A 19,133-nucleotide genomic window follows, 5' to 3' on the forward strand; every position below is an offset into this window, starting at 1 on the left:
TGACTAAGTCTAACTTCTATCATTTTCAACACTTCACAAGTAAGACTAACCACTTAGTCAAATAGTTCTAAGTTTACCCATAAAGTCAAAATCCAATTTATCACAATCATTCTATTACAAACTATAATTATTTTTACTAACCAATATGTTACTCATCCTTAACAAGTTTTCAATCATCAAAACTGACTTTTCCAACCAACCAAAACTTGTTATTAAATTACCAAATAATTCACACATATTCTTACAAGTATTAGGTGTAACATATATTTTTCTTATAATTTTCCAATTCACCCAAACATACAGAATATTCACATTCTACAACATCCTAATTTCAGTCTCTATTTTAACACAACAGTACACAAATATTTGCCAAAAATTCTATATTTGTCCAATTGATGCAAGACCAATTGTGTTAGATTCCTACTTTAATTTATAACATTCCAGAATTAGAACCACACCCATATCTAGTTTTAATATCATGTTATACAATTTATAACACAACTCAGAAAATTCCCCTTTTAATCAGGATTGCAGCCCGATTTTGTAAATTAATAAAAATTAGTCAAACAAAATCCAAAAATTATGATTCTTGACGTTTTGAAAACTAGATTCAATATACTTAATCATAGAATCAAAAATAAATCAGAAACACCAACATATCATCAAGTTATTCAATCTAAAATCTAAAACACAGAATCTGTCAACAAGCAGATTCAAACCAGAAGTCAACAAAAATCATGATTTTTATATCTCTATGATCCTAAATCACCAAGGGACCATTTTATATGATCAAAACACATCTTTTTATTGTTCATACATATTTTATTACAAAGATCTTAAGGGTTTTCATATCAAGAAATAAATAAAACAATTTTAACATGTTGATTGTCAAGTTTATCGTATTTCGTTTTCTTATGATTTCATGTGCTTGGATACGTTCATCCCAAAATCCCAAATCAAATAAAATTAAACAAAACATATAAAAACATGCTTACTTTCTTGTTTCATCAATGAAGAATCCAAAACCTTGATTCAAGAATCACCAAAATCAATTGTATATATGTCTAGGGAGGAGTTTAAAGAAAGTGTTGTTTAGAGAGAAAAATGTGATGTGTGTGTGTGTAGTGTGCATTTCGGCCAAGGAAGGAGAAAACGAAGAGAAAAGGTTTTCAAATCAAAGGTTGTGTAATCAAAATCTTATTAAAAACATATTAACTCTCATTTACAACAATTTAACTACTATTAATCAATAATAAACTTTAGATTAAGACTTTTATTTAATAACATGTATCATGTAACATTTTTAATACAAGTTTACTAGGCATAACATAATCTAAAGTTCATGGTATATTTTAATAATAAACATGTACATGTAATATAAGATGCATGTAACAATCATTCTTGACCATTTATTACACATAACATACATATAGACATGTAGCATGTAACATATATTACCATAGTTCATAATGTAACATGTGACAAGTAGTGTGTAATATATATCACATTAGTTTATGGTGTAACATGTTACAAATAGTATGTAATATATATCACACTAGTTTATATAACACGTAACATGTAGCACTTAACATTTTGCCTACCATATGTATCATAACATTTATAACAGGTTTATTATTTTAATTAATAGCACTTGTTATTGTTGTTAGGTCGCCAACGACTCAGACAAACTCCTGTGTGTGATTATGCGACATGTGACATGCGACATGGATGATAGTTTTCTGTCTGAGTAAACAAAATTAACTGAGTTTAGTTAATGGGGTTAACCTACAAATGCCGGGTGTCACAACTGTGTCGTACCAAAGACGTAGACGTCGCCAGGTAAAGGTCATTTTGTGAAAAGGCACCAATTTAGAATCGTCATCCGTCGCCGACATAGACGGCCGGAAGGACCGCTGACAACAACAATACAATACGTCGGTGATGACGAAATCATACCGGAGGCGTATATGTCGCTGGTGACTAAACGAACGAAGAGACACAAGCAACAAAGAATGAGAAAGACGGTGGTAAGGTGACCACTGACCATATAAAAAATAAAGAAGAGATACGTTGTGAAGAAAACTGTGAAAACGTTGCAGCAGTAGAAACAATGTGTGGCTCATAATCAAATCTTTTGATGAATAGTAGAATTAGTGAGGGGGAACAAAGATGGTTTTTAATATATATATATATATATATAATACTGACAGTGTGTAATAATAATAATAATAACAAGAACAAGAACAAGAACAAATCACCATCATCATCACAACTTGCACCCCTCTCTTTCTCTCTCTCCTCACGTATTCTCCAGTCTCCATAACCCCAAAAATTAAACTCCAATAAAATTTACCATGATAAAATCTCAATTTTAAAACCCTAAAATCTAAAAGCCCCAATCTTTACCACAACCCAGATCAAACCTATCAAACACCACCATTCTCCATACTCTAGGTGAAGAAATCATCAGAATCATAACCTCAGTCTCAATCTGTATGTTCTCAGTAGTCATACTAGTCTCTGTAATAAACACCAATTCATTGCTATCATCTTCAATCTACATCGAACCCCAGTCTCAACCGCAATCGCCGCCACTGCCAGAAAAATGAAGGGGTGGTGCTCGAGGTGCTCTGCGACGGAGATGGTGGTGCTCAAGGTGCTCGTTTTTTCGGCATGTAACACCCCGTAACCGCAGCGGAAACGTACACGGGATGCAACAGACACATCTGATATCAACAGCATTGCTTATAAAGAAAATACCACTACATTAATTTATAACATATTACATTGTTGCGAGTTTCGTTACTGTCTAGGTGTTACACACATATTTTACCGATAAGACATTAATTTATATTCATTACAAAATATAGAGCAGCAAGCTTCCAACAGGTAGCACAGATAATTAAGCACATTTCAATCATTCCAACTTGGGCATACCTAGAAAACATGTAAGAAAACGGGTCAACTACGAATAGTTGGTGAGTTTCACTAATTTAAATAAACACTGACAGATCATTTTAATAATCATTTATTAGCAATGTAATTATGCGGGGAACTATGTTCCCCCAGTACATTTTCATTAATCCTCTGGGAACTAAGTTACCCCAGAACAATAATAACCTCCGGGAACTATGTTACCCCAGAACAATAATAACCTCTGGGAACTATGTTACCCCAGAACAATAATAACCTCTGGGAACTATGTTACCCTAGAACAATAATAACCTCTGGGAACTATGTTACCCCAGAACAATCCCACACGATAATCAATTTATATATTCTGTGCATCAAACCATATATATAAAAGTATACAAGTGTTTCCATACGATCGGTATGTACTTAAATGCTTTAATAAAGACATGCTTTCCGCCCCGAGAAAATATTTAAAACAGTTCAATAAAAAGGGGCTCGTGAAAACTCACCTTTCTGTGAGTCGGGACGTGATACAATGAACTGCTATAAGCCTGGATCTGTAATATAATATCTAGTCGTTACTATATAATTCCCATAAATTAAATACGTATCAATCGGTACATCTGGGGACATTGTTAGCCCAGTACTGTACTCGATTCGGGGACAATGTTAACCCCGTGACACTTCTAAGGACTCAGATTGTGACATTGCTTAGAGTCTGACGGTCAAAATTATCATTTTTATGATTTCCTTGATTTGCGTGCCTAGCACGGTTATCCGTTTTTAGTTTCAAAAATGAGTTTGGTCACACCCGACCCAAAAATGGTGTTTGACTGTTAATTTAGTTAAAGTGATGAAATTAGAGCTCGGTTTGGACACCCCGTTTGGCCGCGGGGCCCGTTTCCGTCATTTAGGTGCCGGAAACAGTAAAATCGGGTAAAATTACCCAAATCATCCGAATTATTTTCGGATGATTTATTTTTACTTAATTTACTTAGTTTTATGGAAATGGTCCATTTTTAGGGTTTTCATATACCAGTCAGCTCGCTTATGCGAGTTTTGCCGGTTTACACGTTTTAAGCTTTAAAAATTTGTTTTTATGTTCTTTTTAGCACAAATAATTACCCGTTTAGTCTCGGGTCTTGAAATTTTGCACAAAACTTATTTTGACAGTAAGAAATTTTATAAAAATTTTCCAGATTTATTTTCTTATATTTACATTTATTTATCTATTTTTAAACCTTATTAAAACACTAAATATGTCAAAAATACCAAAAGACTTTAGAAAAATCCCAAATTTTTCTGGGATGATCCCTGCCATCCTCATAACTCCCTGGAATTTTTTCCAGAACCCAAAACTCATTTTTCAAGCCATTTTCACAAAAACCGAGCTAGAAAGCTCTAGAACCCGTTTTACCGAAAAGCCCCCTTAGACTTCTCCAACTGAGCTCAAATTTTGTGTGTGACTTTTATATGTTATAAAAAGCTTATCCTAAATATCTCAGAATTTTTCATCAAGTTTAGCTATTTTTCACCATTTTTGGCCAAAACCGAGCATTAAATTCACCAAATATTCATCTTTTATCCAAAAATTACCAAAAATTCACAGATCTCATATTTTCATGTATAGATCATCTCTGTGAAATTTCATGACCCGACTCTAAGCACGCTACAATCTGTCCAAAATCACTAACTCACACGAAAACCGAACTATCTTGTGTTTTCTAGCGTTAGATCGCAAAGATCTTGGTTTCTAGCCTTTGCTAGCCACTAGATACAACACTTACAAGCACAATAACACTATACCAAGCAAGTTACACCAACAATCAAACCATTTCTTTCATAGTGTCGGTTTTGATATAAAAACAAAGGTTTTAACCGTAAAAATCCGTTCTCGACTCTTTTTACTCATTTCTTGGACCAAGATCCCTTGTATAACTTGTATACATCTCTTGATCATGCAAGAGTCGGTTTCATCTCGGGTTTTCACCCGTCTTTCACATGGAAACTCATTTTACAAGATTTCAACCGTAAAATTTCGTTCTAAACTCTTTTAACTCATCACTTGGATCAAGATCCTTTGTATAACTTGTATACATCACTTGATCATGCGAGAATCGGTTTCAACTTGGGTTTTCACCCATTTTTCATTTGAAACTTCCTTTTCTCAAGATTATAGAATTAGAAACAAGATTCAAGCATTAAAACATGTTTATACCTTCAAATTTTTGGTTAGAACTCAAGAAGATTGGATGAATGTATGAAACTTTGAGAGAGTTTTGAGTGTTTGATGTTAGAAAAAGAAAATGAAATGTGTAAAGTGTGTGTGTAAGGGCCGGCCTAAGTGGTGGTGTGGGGGGGGGCCCACATCTCAAACCATGGCCACACATTTGGATTACACAATCCGGATAATGTTGTGGATAGTCTGGTCCAGTTCGTTTCTCGTTTAAACTCGTAATTCGGCTTAAAACGAGCCTAAAATGGTCGTTTTTCGGGTTAAAATAAAATTTACATAAAACCGACTTAAAAACTTTAAAAATTTAAACCATGACATTAAAACATCATATTATTAATAATTACGCATCTTTTTCGGCCTGATCGATCGTCTCTTGCTTGGTTTGATGTTAAAGGTTTCGTTTATCGTACCGACGTACTAATAAATCGAAATCCTTTTTCTGTGCTATAATTCACTTATCCCGAAGCATTAATACTTCGTAAACATCACTAAACATTATATACTTCGTCTATAATGTAATTCCCGATTCGTTCGGGTTTCAATAATCGTTCATTGGTTAATTGTAATTCCAATACGATTCACTATATAATCGAGTATGATTCGTACTATGAATCATATACACTCGTATATACGTACTATAACTCATATAATCAATATTAAATGACACGTAAATAGTATATACCGGCTAGGGTATAACTGGATTTGCCGGAATCGTTACATTCTCCCCCCGTTATAAAAATTTCGTCCTCGAAATTTTACACGTCAACTACTTCCTTTTGAGGAAATAGGTGGGGGTATTTCTTCCGAAATTCATCCTTTCGTTCCCAAGTAAATTCTGGGCCTCGTTGTGAATTCCATCTAACTTTGACCAACGAGATCTTATTGTGTCTAAGTTGCTTGGTCTTACCGTCCACTATTTCAATGGGCTCCTCTACGAAGTTGAGCTTACCATTTAATTGAACACCCTCTAAGGGTAACACCGATGTCTCATCCGACAGACACCTTTTCAAGTTCGACACGTGAAACACGTTGTGAACTGCACTTAGTTCATCAGGCAGTTCTAATCGGTATGCTACAGGACCGATTTTTGCAATAATGTCGAATGGTCCAATGTATCTCGGGGCTAACTTCCCCGCCTTTCCAAATCTAACCACACCCTTCCACGGTGATACTTTCAAATATACCTTTTCCCCCTTCTCAAATGACAACGGTTTTCGACGGGTATCGGCATAACTCTTCTGCCGATCCCGCGCGGCTTTCAGGTTGTTCTTAATTTCAAGAATCTTGCTGGTCGTCTCCTGGACCAGATCCGATCTAATGACCTGCGAGTCACCCACTTCAGACCAGCAAAGTGGTGATCGGCATTTCCGTCCATACAATGCTTCATAAGGTGCTGCCTTTATACTGCTATGGTAACTGTTATTATAGGAAAATTCAACGAGTGGGAGATGTTGATCCCAATTTCCCTTAAAGTCCAGTACGCAGGCACGAAGCAAATCCTCCAAAGTTTGAATGGTCCTCTCAGACTGACCATCGGTCTGAGGGTGGTAAGCTGTGCTTAGGTCAATACGTGTTCCCAATGCTTCTTGGACAGCTTGCCAAAGTTTGGAGGTGAAATGGCTATCCCTATCGGAGATGATCGAGATGGGGATACCATGACGAGACACTATTTCATTTATATAAATTTGCGCAAGTCTCTCAGTGTTATAATTATTCCTAATCGGAATAAAATGTGCCGATTTGGTTAATCGATCCACGATTACCCAAATTGCATCATGTCCCCGGGATGTCTTAGGGAGGTGTGTCACGAAATCCATCGTGATTTGCTCCCATTTCCATTCGGGAATTTCCGGTTGTTGTAACATTCCCGAGGGTTTCTGGTGCTCCGCCTTAACTCTCGCACACGTCGTACACTTGCCGACGTACGTGGCTATATCCTTTTTCATACCTGGCCACCAGTAAAATTCTTTCACATCCTTGTACATTTTATCTGATCCCGGATGTATGGAATATTTTGATTTATGTGCTTCGTCCATAATTAATTCACGAAGGTCATGGAGGGTCGGAATCCAAATCCGATTTTTGAAATAGAGAATTTCGTCAACACGCTGTTCGAAATTCTTCTCGTTACAGAAAAGTCCCTCTTTTTCCAATTGGTCCCCTTTCAACGCCTCGCGTTGGGCGACTCGAATCAAATCCGAAAGGTTCGACTGGACTATCTTTCCCAACGCTAGCACGCGTAGTGGCTTAACTCGATCTTTCCTACTCAAGGCATCGGCTACAACGTTAGCCTTGCCGGGGTGATATCGGATGTCACAGTCATAGTCACTCAGTAACTCGACCCACCTTCGTTGTCTCATATTCAGTTCTTTCTGATCGAATATGTGTTGCAAACTTTTATGATCAGTGAAGATGGTGCACTTTGTACCGTAGAGATAGTGCCTCCAGATTTTAAGTGCGAAGATGACTGCTCCCAGTTCTAGGTCATGAGTAGTGTAATTTTTCTCGTGAACTTTTAATTGTCGAGAAGCATAGGCTATAACCTTACTATTTTGCATCAATACGCATCCTAACCCTCTCCGGGATGCGTCACAATACACGACAAAACCATCGTCTCCGTCGGGGAGACTTAAGATTGGCGCTTGGCACAATCTTTGTTTTAGCGTTTGAAACACCGTTTCCTGCTCTTCACCCCATTCATACTTCCGATCCTTTTGAGTCAGGAGGGTTAAAGGTTGGGCGATACTGGAAAAGTTCTCTATAAATCGACGATAGTATCCAGCTAAGCCTAAGAATTGGCGGATTTCCTTTGGAGATTTAGGCGCTTGCCAATTCTTAATTGCTTCAACCTTACTCGGATCAACGTGTATTCCTTGGTGGTTTATAACGTGACCGAGGAATTGCACCTCTTGTAACCAGAAGTTACACTTGGAGAATTTCGCATATAACTTCTCCTGATCTAGGAGCTCTAAAACTAACTTTAAGTGTTGCTCGTGCTCTTCTTTACTCTTCGAGTATATCAAAATATCGTCAATAAATACAATGACGAATTTGTCGAGATAGGGTTTACAGACTCGATTCATGAGATCCATGAATACTGCTGGCGCATTTGTTAGCCCAAAAGGCATAACTAAGAACTCGTAATGGCCGTAGCGAGTCCGGAATGCGGTTTTTGGGATATCCTCCTCCTGAATTCTAACCTGATGGTTTCCCGATCTAAGATCTATTTTTGAAAAGAAGCTCGCACCTTGTAGTTGGTCGAATAGATCATCGATTCGGGGAAGAGGATACCTATTTTTGATTGTCAACTTGTTCAATTCCCTGTAATCAATGCACATTCTAAGGCTCCCGTCCTTCTTTTTCACGAATAAAACAGGTGCACCCCACGGGGAATAACTGGGACGTATAAATCCTTTATCTAATAATTCCTGCAACTGGTTGGATAATTCTTGCATCTCGGATGGTGCAAGCCGGTAGGGCGCCTTAGCAACAGGGCCAGCTTGAGGTAACAGATCGATTCTGAATTCGACCTGTCGGGTTGGTGGTAATCCAGGAAGTTCCTCTGGAAAAACTTGTGGGAATTCGCGTACCACGGGAATATCGTCCACACCGTTTTTCCTCAGGATCAGTGGCCGTCAGGCTCGCTAGATACGCCACACATCCCTGACGTATATATTTTAACACCTTGAGATGGGATATAAATGGTATCATGGTGCCGGATTTTTCTCCTTGCACTAATACCTCCTCGTCATCCGACACTCGGATCTTGACGATTTTCTTTTCACATTTTATTTCTACCCTGTTACGTGCTAACCAATCCATTCCCACTATCACGTCAAAACTACCCAATTCTACCGGTAACAAGTCAATCAGAAAGGATTGTTCGTTCAGAATAAAAGGGCAATTCCGAACTATCCGATTAACTATCATGGTTTTACCGTTAGCGACTTCTACGGTGTAAGGTTCTATGGTTTCACCAATAGGAAGGTTTGCTATCGAAAGGAATCTAACGGAGACAAAACTTCTATCGGCGCCTGTATCAAATAATACAGAAGCGTAATGATCAGAGACGAGGAAGGTACCTGTCACTACGCTGGGGTCCTGGCGCGCCTCGTTCGCCCCCATCACGAATGCTCGGCCTCGCGCCGGATTGGACGACGATGCCTGACCCGTGAGTTGTCTCCCGTTTCCTCCCTGGTTCAGTTTCGGGCAGTTCCTTTTGAAGTGATCCGTGCTGCCGCATTCGTAGCAAGCACGGCTAGTGGTCACCATTTGGTTTCCTTGCGGGTTCTGCTGTCGGGCTGGTTGAGTTCTAAATGGTTGCGCACGAATAGGTTGCGGTTGTCGGTTCAGGTTGTTCAGATTTGTCTTACAATTTGGTGCGTAGTGTCCAATCCTGCCACACCGGTGGCACACCACCTCTTTGCACACGCCACTATGGTGGTAACCACATTTCCCGCACTTAGGAAACGTTCCCTTCTGCGGTTCTTGCCTTTCGCCCGAACTAGTCATGGCATAGCTCTGGGCAGCGGGCCTAGCTCGTTTACTTTGCTGCTTTTCCTGGATTCTATGATCATGTGTACCCCGTTTTCCCCCAGCGGATTCTCCTGTCACCTTTAGTGATCCGCTCCGCAAGAAATCATACGTGACAATGCCAGCCTGTGTCACTGCACTTTCATACGTCTGGTGTCCCCCCGCGTTGACTATACTCCTCACTACTGGAGTAAGTCCCCAAATATAACGTTCCATCCTCTTCGTCTCCGGGGTGACCAACCACGGTACTAATCGTGACAGTTCATTAAACCGATTGGTATAACCCAAGTGGTCCGCCCCCTTCATCTCCAGGTTCCACAACTCATTTTCCAGTTTCTGCAATTCATTCTTTGGGCAGAAATGTTCCAACACAAGAGCCTTAAGCTCCGTCCAGGTCATGTGGTTTGTCGCCGCCTGACCTCGAGTCTGTACTATGGTGTTCCACCATGTCAAGGCATGGTCGGTGAATGTACAGGTGGCGTACTTAACGACACAATCCTCGGGACAGTTGCTGATATTCACCACTGATTCTATTTTCTCTATCCATTTAACTAACCCATTCGGTCCTTCAGACCCGCTAAACTCTAATGGCTTGCACAACATAAAATCCTTGATCGAACATCCCCTGGATGCACGAATTGGTTCAGTACGGTTTGTCTCTACCGTAGGTATAGGGCCATTGCTGTCAGTAACGACCACCCTAGGCGGTGCGTCATTACACGGAATAGTGTTATCATTCCTTGGAGGATTAGCATTTTGTTCCCCGTCATTATTTATGGGCGTTTGATTGCTCGGAGGGGTTGGATTGGTCGAGTTGTTAATACTGGCGGCGATGCGTGATACTATATCCGGTATCGCCGCCTCCAACTGTTGAGCAATCAAACGGCTCACATCTACTTCCGATATTTTAGTTGATCGTTTCGGTGCCATTCTACACAACATCAAGAAATATATATAATCAATACCATCTCAAATTATAAAACACAATACATATTTCATTCATTAGTAAACATTGATACATATTACACAAACATCAGTTTACATACTTTCCAGTCAACATTACACAACTAAGTTTTAATACAAGGGCCCTATGTCGGTATCATCTCGACATAACCCGTAAAGGGGTCAGTGCTTGAATGATACCCAAAAGTATCTATAATGATTATGCCCCAAAAGAGACCCACCCTAGGGGCCAGTGGTTGTATCATAACTAAACCAGATTCACTCCATGTTAGTATCACCACTAACTACTTACACAGAGTATCAAAAAAAAAATGGTCCCTGACTATCCCCATCCAAACATAACTACTAAACACGGTGGTATGCCCACCACATCATCACTGCCACCAACGCCACCACTACTGCCATCATCCCCCGGAGCCACGCCTCTAACCGCTGAACCATCAATCGGGAGTACGAGCACTCCCTTGTCAACCGGTCGATTGCATACTGGCAATCCAGTATGCGGTCACCAAGGTACACCCGTCTCTGTACCCCCACGGTCAGGGCGGCTGAGTGCTCATTTACTTGCTCTGTGAGCACTCGTAGCCAGGCCGCCGCATCCCGCTCCTGTCTAGGAAGGCCCCAGACAGGTGGAGCCATCGGCTCGGGCTGAGATGAGGACTCTCCCCGACGAGTAGCAGGTTGGGGTGGGGGAGAGGTCGGTGGGACACGCGGAATGCTGATCCGCGCCGTAAGGCGGGGACCAAATCCCGGAGGGACAGAGGTGGCCTGCGGTGCGAGTGGAGTAGGGGATCTGACGATCCGGGCCGGGGAGGACTGGCTCGAGCTCCTGTGACTTGCCTCGCTAGGCTCGGAGTCGGATGACACGTGTAGGCTCCCGGAGTTTCCGGGGCTAACCTCCTCCGGGTCCTCCTCTACTGATAAGCTATGCGGGCTTGACATTTTTACCTGCACACAAGTTAACAAGCATATAGTTCTTTCCATTGTGTAATTCATAATCAAATTAATACATACTTATTTATACAACTTTACCACATAATAATATTATCATATATTTACACATATGTTGCCAATTTTACCTATTTAAAGTTCCTCGTGACTTCCCCTGAATTCTCCCGTGCAGACAAGTCTGTTATTATGTTCCGGACCATAATAACTCACTTGTCCATCCAAGTTCATCCAGATCCCGTCACAATAAATTATTAGTTGATATTCAGATCCTATAATACTTGAGCTACTGGTTATATTTTAGGTATCTCTTTCAGACATCCTAATTCTTTATAACCAATGGCTCAGATACCAAGTTCTGTAACACCCCGTAACCGCAGCGGAAACATACACGGGATGCAACAGACACATCTGATATCAACAGCATTGCTTATAAAGAAAATACCACTACATTAATTTATAACATATTACATTGTTGCGAGTTTCGTTACTGTCTAGGTGTTACACACATATTTTACCGATAAGACATTAATTTATATTCATTACAAAATATAGAGCAGCAAGCTTCCAACAGGTAGCACAGATAATTAAGCACATTTCAATCATTCCAACTTGGGCATACCTAGAAAACATGTAAGAAAACGGGTCAACTACGAATAGTTGGTGAGTTTCACTAATTTAAATAAACACTGACAGATCATTTTAATAATCATTTATTAGCAATGTAATTATGCGGGGAACTATGTTCCCCCAGTACATTTTCATTAATCCTCTGGGAACTAAGTTACCCCAGAACAATAATAACCTCCGGGAACTATGTTACCCCAGAACAATAATAACCTCCGGGAACTATGTTACCCCAGAACAATAATAACCTCTGGGAACTATGTTACCCCAGAACAATAATAACCTCTGGGAACTATGTTACCCCAGAACAATAATAACCTCTGGGAACTATGTTACCCCAGAACAATAATAACCTCTGGGAACTATGTTACCCCAGAACAATCCCACACGATAATCAATTTATATATTCTGTGCATCAAACCATATATATAAAAGTATACAAGTGTTTCCATACGATCGGTATGTACTTAAATGCTTTAATAAAGACATGCTTTCCGCCCCGGGTAAATATTTAAAACAGTTCAATAAAAAGGGGCTCGTGAAAACTCACCTTTCTGTGAGTCGGGACGTGATACAATGAACTGCTATAAGCCTGGATCTGTAATATAATATCTAGTCGTTACTATATAATTCCCATAAATTAAATACGTATCAATCGGTACATCTGGGGACATTGTTAGCCCAGTACTGTACTCGATTCGGGGACAATGTTAACCCCGTGACATTTCTAAGGACTCAGATTGTGACATTGCTTAGAGTCTGACGGTCAAAATTATCATTTTTATGATTTCCTTGATTTGCGTGCCTAGCACGGTTATCCGTTTTTAGTTTCAAAAATGAGTTTGGTCACACCCGACCCAAAAATGGTGTTTGACTGTTAATTTAGTTAAAGTGATGAAATTAGAGCTCGGTTTGGACACCCCGTTTGGCCGCGGGGCCCGTTTCCGTCATTTAGGTGCCGGAAACAGTAAAATCGGGTAAAATTACCCAAATCATCCGAATTATTTTCGGATGATTTATTTTTACTTAATTTACTTAGTTTTATGGAAATGGTCCATTTTTAGGGTTTTCATATACCAGTCAGCTCGCTTATGCGAGTTTTGCCGGTTTACACGTTTTAAGCTTTAAAAATTTGTTTTTATGTTCTTTTTAGCACAAATAATTACCCGTTTAGTCTCGGGTCTTGAAATTTTGCACAAAACTTATTTTGACAGTAAGAAATTTTATAAAAATTTTCCAGATTTATTTTCTTATATTTACATTTATTTATCTATTTTTAAACCTTATTAAAACAATAAATATGTCAAAAATACCAAAAGACTTTAGAAAAATCCCAAATTTTTCTGGGATGATCCCTGCCATCCTCATAACTCCCTGGAATTTTTTCCAGAACCCAAAACTCATTTTTCAAGCCATTTTCACAAAAACCGAGCTAGAAAGCTCTAGAACTCATTTTACCGAAAAGCCCCCTTAGACTTCTCCAACTGAGCTCAAATTTTGTGTGTGACTTTTATATGTTATAAAAAGCTTATCCTAAATATTTCAGAATTTATCATCAAGTTTAGCTATTTTTCACCATTTTTGACCAAAACCGAGCATTAAATTCACCAAATATTCATCTTTTATCCAAAAATTACCAAAAATTCACAGATCTCATATTTTCATGTATAGATCATCTCTGTGAAATTTCATGACCCGACTCTAAGCACGCTACAATTTGTCCAAAATCACATGGAAACTCATTTTACAAGATTTCAACCGTAAAATTTCGTTCTAAACTCTTTTAACTCATCACTTGGATCAAGATCCTTTGTATAACTTGTATACATCACTTGATCATGCGAGAATCGGTTTCAACTTGGGTTTTCACCCATTTTTCATTTGAAACTTCCTTTTCTCAAGATTATAGAATTAGAAACAAGATTCAAGCATTAAAACATGTTTATACCTTCAAATTTTTGGTTAGAACTCAAGAAGATTGGATGAATGTATGAAACTTTGAGAGAGTTTTGAGTGTTTGATGTTAGAAAAAGAAAATGAAATGTGTAAAGTGTGTGTGTAAGGGCCGGCCTAAGTGGTGGTGTGGGGGGGGGGGCCCACATCTCAAACCATTGCCACACATTTGGATTACACAATCCGGATAATGTTGTGGATAGTCTGGTTCAGTTCGTTTCTCATTTAAACTCGTAATTCGGTTTAAAACGAGCCTAAAATGGTCGTTTTTTCGGGTTAAAATAAAATTTACATAAAACCGACTTAAAAACTTTAAAAACTTAAACCATGACATTAAAACATCATATTATTAATAATTACGCATCTTTTTCGGCCTGATCGATCGTCTCTTGCTTGGTTTGATGTTAAAGGTTTCGTTTATCGTACCGACGTACTAATAAATCGAAATCCTTTTTCTGTGCTATAATTCACTTATCCCGAAGCATTAATACTTCGTAAACATCACTAAACATTATATACTTCGTCTATAATGTAATTCCCGATTCGTTCGGGTTTCAATAATCGTTCATTGGTTAATTGTAATTCCAACACGATTCACTATATAATCGAGTATGATTCGTACTATGAATCATATACACTCGTATATACGTACTATAACTCATATAATCAATATTAAATGACACGTAAATAGTATATACCGGCTAGGGTATACCTGGATTTGCCGGAATCGTTACACGGCACCACCTCGCCGCCACAGATTATTTGGATGGTTCAACAGAGGGATGAGTGGTTCAGCCATCTCGTAATTCCACCATGGATTTCAGCCATCTCGTTTTTCCGGGCATGCCAATCTTCATTTTCATACAAAGATTTGTGACTCGAGATCAAATTCAAATTGGGATTTTCACTTTTTTGTGGTTATGGGTTATAATGTTCATTCAGAATAGGTTTTGGAATTGAGAATACGAAACCCCCTAAATGGGAATTGGGGAAGATGAAATGTTGAATGCGGTCTTATATATTTCATAATCTGTAATAATATCAAATAGTAGCCTAGTTCACATGGTTGTGTTTGAGTTTGTTGAACCAGACATCTTCGGTTCGAATCCCAGCCTCCATGTTGTATTAGGATATTGATTTTAAACTAAATTAAAGGCTTAAGGGTAAAAAGTTATGAATCAATGGTCCAAGTGACTCCCGCCCATATTACGCGGGTACCCAAATCATGATTTTATATTTTTAAATATATACATTAAAGAGAGTGCGTGTGTGTATGTGGGAAAATTAACGTACACATAAAATTAACGTGCTAATTGTGAAAATCAAGTAGAGTAATTATATATAAAAGTAGAGAAATTGTGTAATTACATCATATATATAATTAGCATGCTAATTGTGTAATTATATATATACAATTAGAGTAATTACATAATTACTCTACTTGTATATATATAATTACTTTACTTGATTCTCACAATTAGCATGCTAATTTCATTTGTATTTAATCCAAACCATATATATATATATATATATATATATATATATATATATAGGGTTAGGATAAAAAAAATTCACTTGAGTTGAGAAAACTCTAGAAACTCATCTCAATCACATGTTTTAATTAAAGTTTGAATCTTGTGGTTCACAAATAAAGTTAACAAAAAAATGTAAAAATAAATTTACATTTTCTCTTGTCACAACCCCCGATCAATATACCCCGGAAAGGGAGTCGTGAACCTTGAGTGGTGGTATCGGTTTTTATTAAAATAAATTTGCAGCGGAATAGTTTATCAGAACCGTAGTTAGGAAAAATGATCAGAGTTATAAAAACACCATGATTCTTATTTCATAAACTGTGAATAAAACTCATCTTTATACAAACATAAGTTTTATAGGGATAAACCCTAATTTACAAAACACGTTTCTTTATGGTGACAATCCAATTATTTAAGCTGGAAGCCCGTAGGCATCATTCCTTTATCTTTAATAATTCACCTGAAACATGTTTGAAAATAATTGATCAGCAAGAAATATTGGTGAGAACATTCACATGTAAATGACACATTTAACAGTTACAACATTAAGATGCTTTACACATGTCTGCTTATAAATTACCGAAAGGTACTTGTCACTCGACCATATCTATGACTATGGTCATATTACTTATTGACTAACACTTGTCCAATAAGTAACGTGTAATAACCCAGTAGGCAAGCACTGTATACAAAACCCCTCAATATCAGTAGTAATCATCTCGTAAGTCTACATAGATATAATCACTATAATGTACTTTAAAACATTTTGAAAATATTTGAATGCATTATCTGCTATGAGTTTAATAGGTTTAAAAATCATCATGACAGTATTTAAAAACATGTTGTCTCACGTAAATGTTAGTTGTACAAAGACTCAAATGTCTCACCTTGTAAGTTTATAATAAACGAGCGCTTCCTTGTATTAAACATCTAGGTTAGACACAACGTAGCATATTTAAATTAGTATAAACCCAATAATTATAATGATAATTATGAGATTAGAAACTTTACACGATGGCGCAAAGTTTTACCTTGTACAGGCAGAGCTTTCGGATTTGTGTTATAAAAGTTTCTTATCGATCGGAGAAGGTATCATTACGACTACTCTGGGGCATTATACTAACACCGTTATATAAGAAAAGTGAAAGAGAAATTTGAGTGTGGGACGAGAAAATGAAGGCTGATTTTCCTTCCTATTTATACATTGAATTTGGTCAGTTCGCGTAGCGCGAACCAACACTATATAGCGCTTCTCATAGCGCGAACGAGACATAGGGTTGCCGAGTCAGCCATAGCTAAGCCACGTGGTAAGCTACGTGTCACTGTTGCGTAACTACTACGACGCGTCGCAAGAAGAACTACTTCGCGTAGCGCTAAGGACAAAAGGGTTTCTAGATAACTAATGGTACTTTGCGTAGCGCGAAGGACCTTAGTTCGTTTCCTTCGCGCTATTTTTCAAAAACAATAAGGTGTCTCTTAAGTGGGCGAAGTGCAAATTACGCCATCAAAGCGCCACATTGCACTCATCGCACTTTGCCCGTGCCCGTGCGTGTGCGCGTCGGGTGCTTAGCAGCCTCCGCTAGGATCATTAAGTGCATGCTAGGCATAAAAGAATATTACTATGGAAACTCACAATATTATAAAGAGCTTCCAAATTTATTTTACTTTCCACGTGGGACAAGAATTCACTTTCATATTTACACCAAGGTGTATGCATTTCATTTTCTTTCCATCACCAATGTGTGATGAAATTTTTTTCTTTTCTTCACTCTCCCTTTTGTTTATTATTATTATTATTTATTTATTTTTTATGGGTTGTTATATCTTTATCCTGAAAAATATGTTTAAAAGCTAAAAAAAATATGTTTAAAAGCTAAAAAAATGTAAAATAAAACGAAACATTTTTTTTCGATGTTTTTGTAATAAACTGAAACAACATATATTACATATTTCAAAAAAACAAAAAACAACCGATGTTACATAGGGTTTCATGCGTTTTATCAACTCAGATGAGATTTCTAACTATGCGTTGCATATATATATATATATATATATATATATATATATATATATATATATATATATATATATATATATGAGTGAGATACAGAGAGAACTCCTCTTAAAAAGAGAAATATAGAATTAATAAAGAATTATTTTTAACTTAAAAAAATATTTTATAATTTCTTTTTTTTTCTGCCACACCCCAACCTAAGGCGGAAATGTCGGGGCGCTAATTAATTGTTCATTGCTCTTAAAGTACTTTTATGCAATAATTTGAAAGTGACAATATCTATTAATTTAAATTAAATATCCAAATAAATCCAAACAATGTCAACTAACAAAGTACAACTCATTAAAGCAAAAACAAATAAATTCAAATTCAAGTCTTGATAAATTTATGTCTTGTTAAAGTTTTTCTAACTTAAAGCAGCATTAAATCTCCACCAATCTTGCAATAAATTCAATATAAAACCTGCATATGCGTATAAAATAGATATATTTTTTAAACACTAGGTTGATTGAGTAAAACAGCAGTAAGTTAAATATAATATAATATAAAAATGAGCAAACTATCCTTATAAGATATACAATCAAGCCAATGAGCAATTAATGAGTGTCGGTAAAGCCTTCGCCTTGCGAAGTGGGCTTTGGCTACTACGACGGTCGTATGATCATACTAATATGTGAATATGATGGACATCTCCGAATGCGTTCAAATGAAACGAGTTAACATATAGCAATTTAGGCAATTAGCTGATAGCACACAATGTTAACAGTTGCTAATGTGAATAATAATAATAATAATAATACGTAAATAATATAAGTATGCATATGTCCGCGAAACACTGGAAAACAAGTAAAATGAGTAGAGTGATTACTCACCTTATAAAATAAGCGAGGGAAATGAATGCGATAAGAATGCTAATAAAATAAATGTCACGTTCGTCGAGATGTATCAACGTAAAATCCTATGTAATAATAATGGCGGAAAACGCTGCGGATTAATGAATATATTAATAGAGATTTGAGATATGAACGGGTATTCGAAAGCTAAAATAATTTAATATAAAATTTTATTTTATAAAGGTTATTAAATGTATAACAGTAATAATATATAACTATAACAAAATTAAATCATTTTTACGAAATACTTGTACCAATAAATACTTTATCATATTAATAAGATATATTTCAATTATGTATTTCAAATTAAAACCTTATTAAACTTTAATTATTAAAAACTTTAACAAATTTTAATATTGTAACATCCCAATTTTCCGTTCGGTTGATAATAATAATAAAATATGATGGGCTAAGTAGGCTTTTAGATGGAGTTAATTATGGACCAAAAGGGAAAGATGGGCCTTAGGTCTATGGGCTTAAGGGAGTATAAATACATACCCCTTAAACCTTAATCCTTT

Source organism: Bidens hawaiensis, unplaced genomic scaffold (genome assembly GCF_021521415.1).
Source record: "Bidens hawaiensis isolate Kalapana, Puna unplaced genomic scaffold, B.hawaiensis_p1.1 tig00005359_1, whole genome shotgun sequence".
In the NCBI taxonomy this organism is placed as follows: Eukaryota; Viridiplantae; Streptophyta; class Magnoliopsida; order Asterales; family Asteraceae; genus Bidens; species Bidens hawaiensis.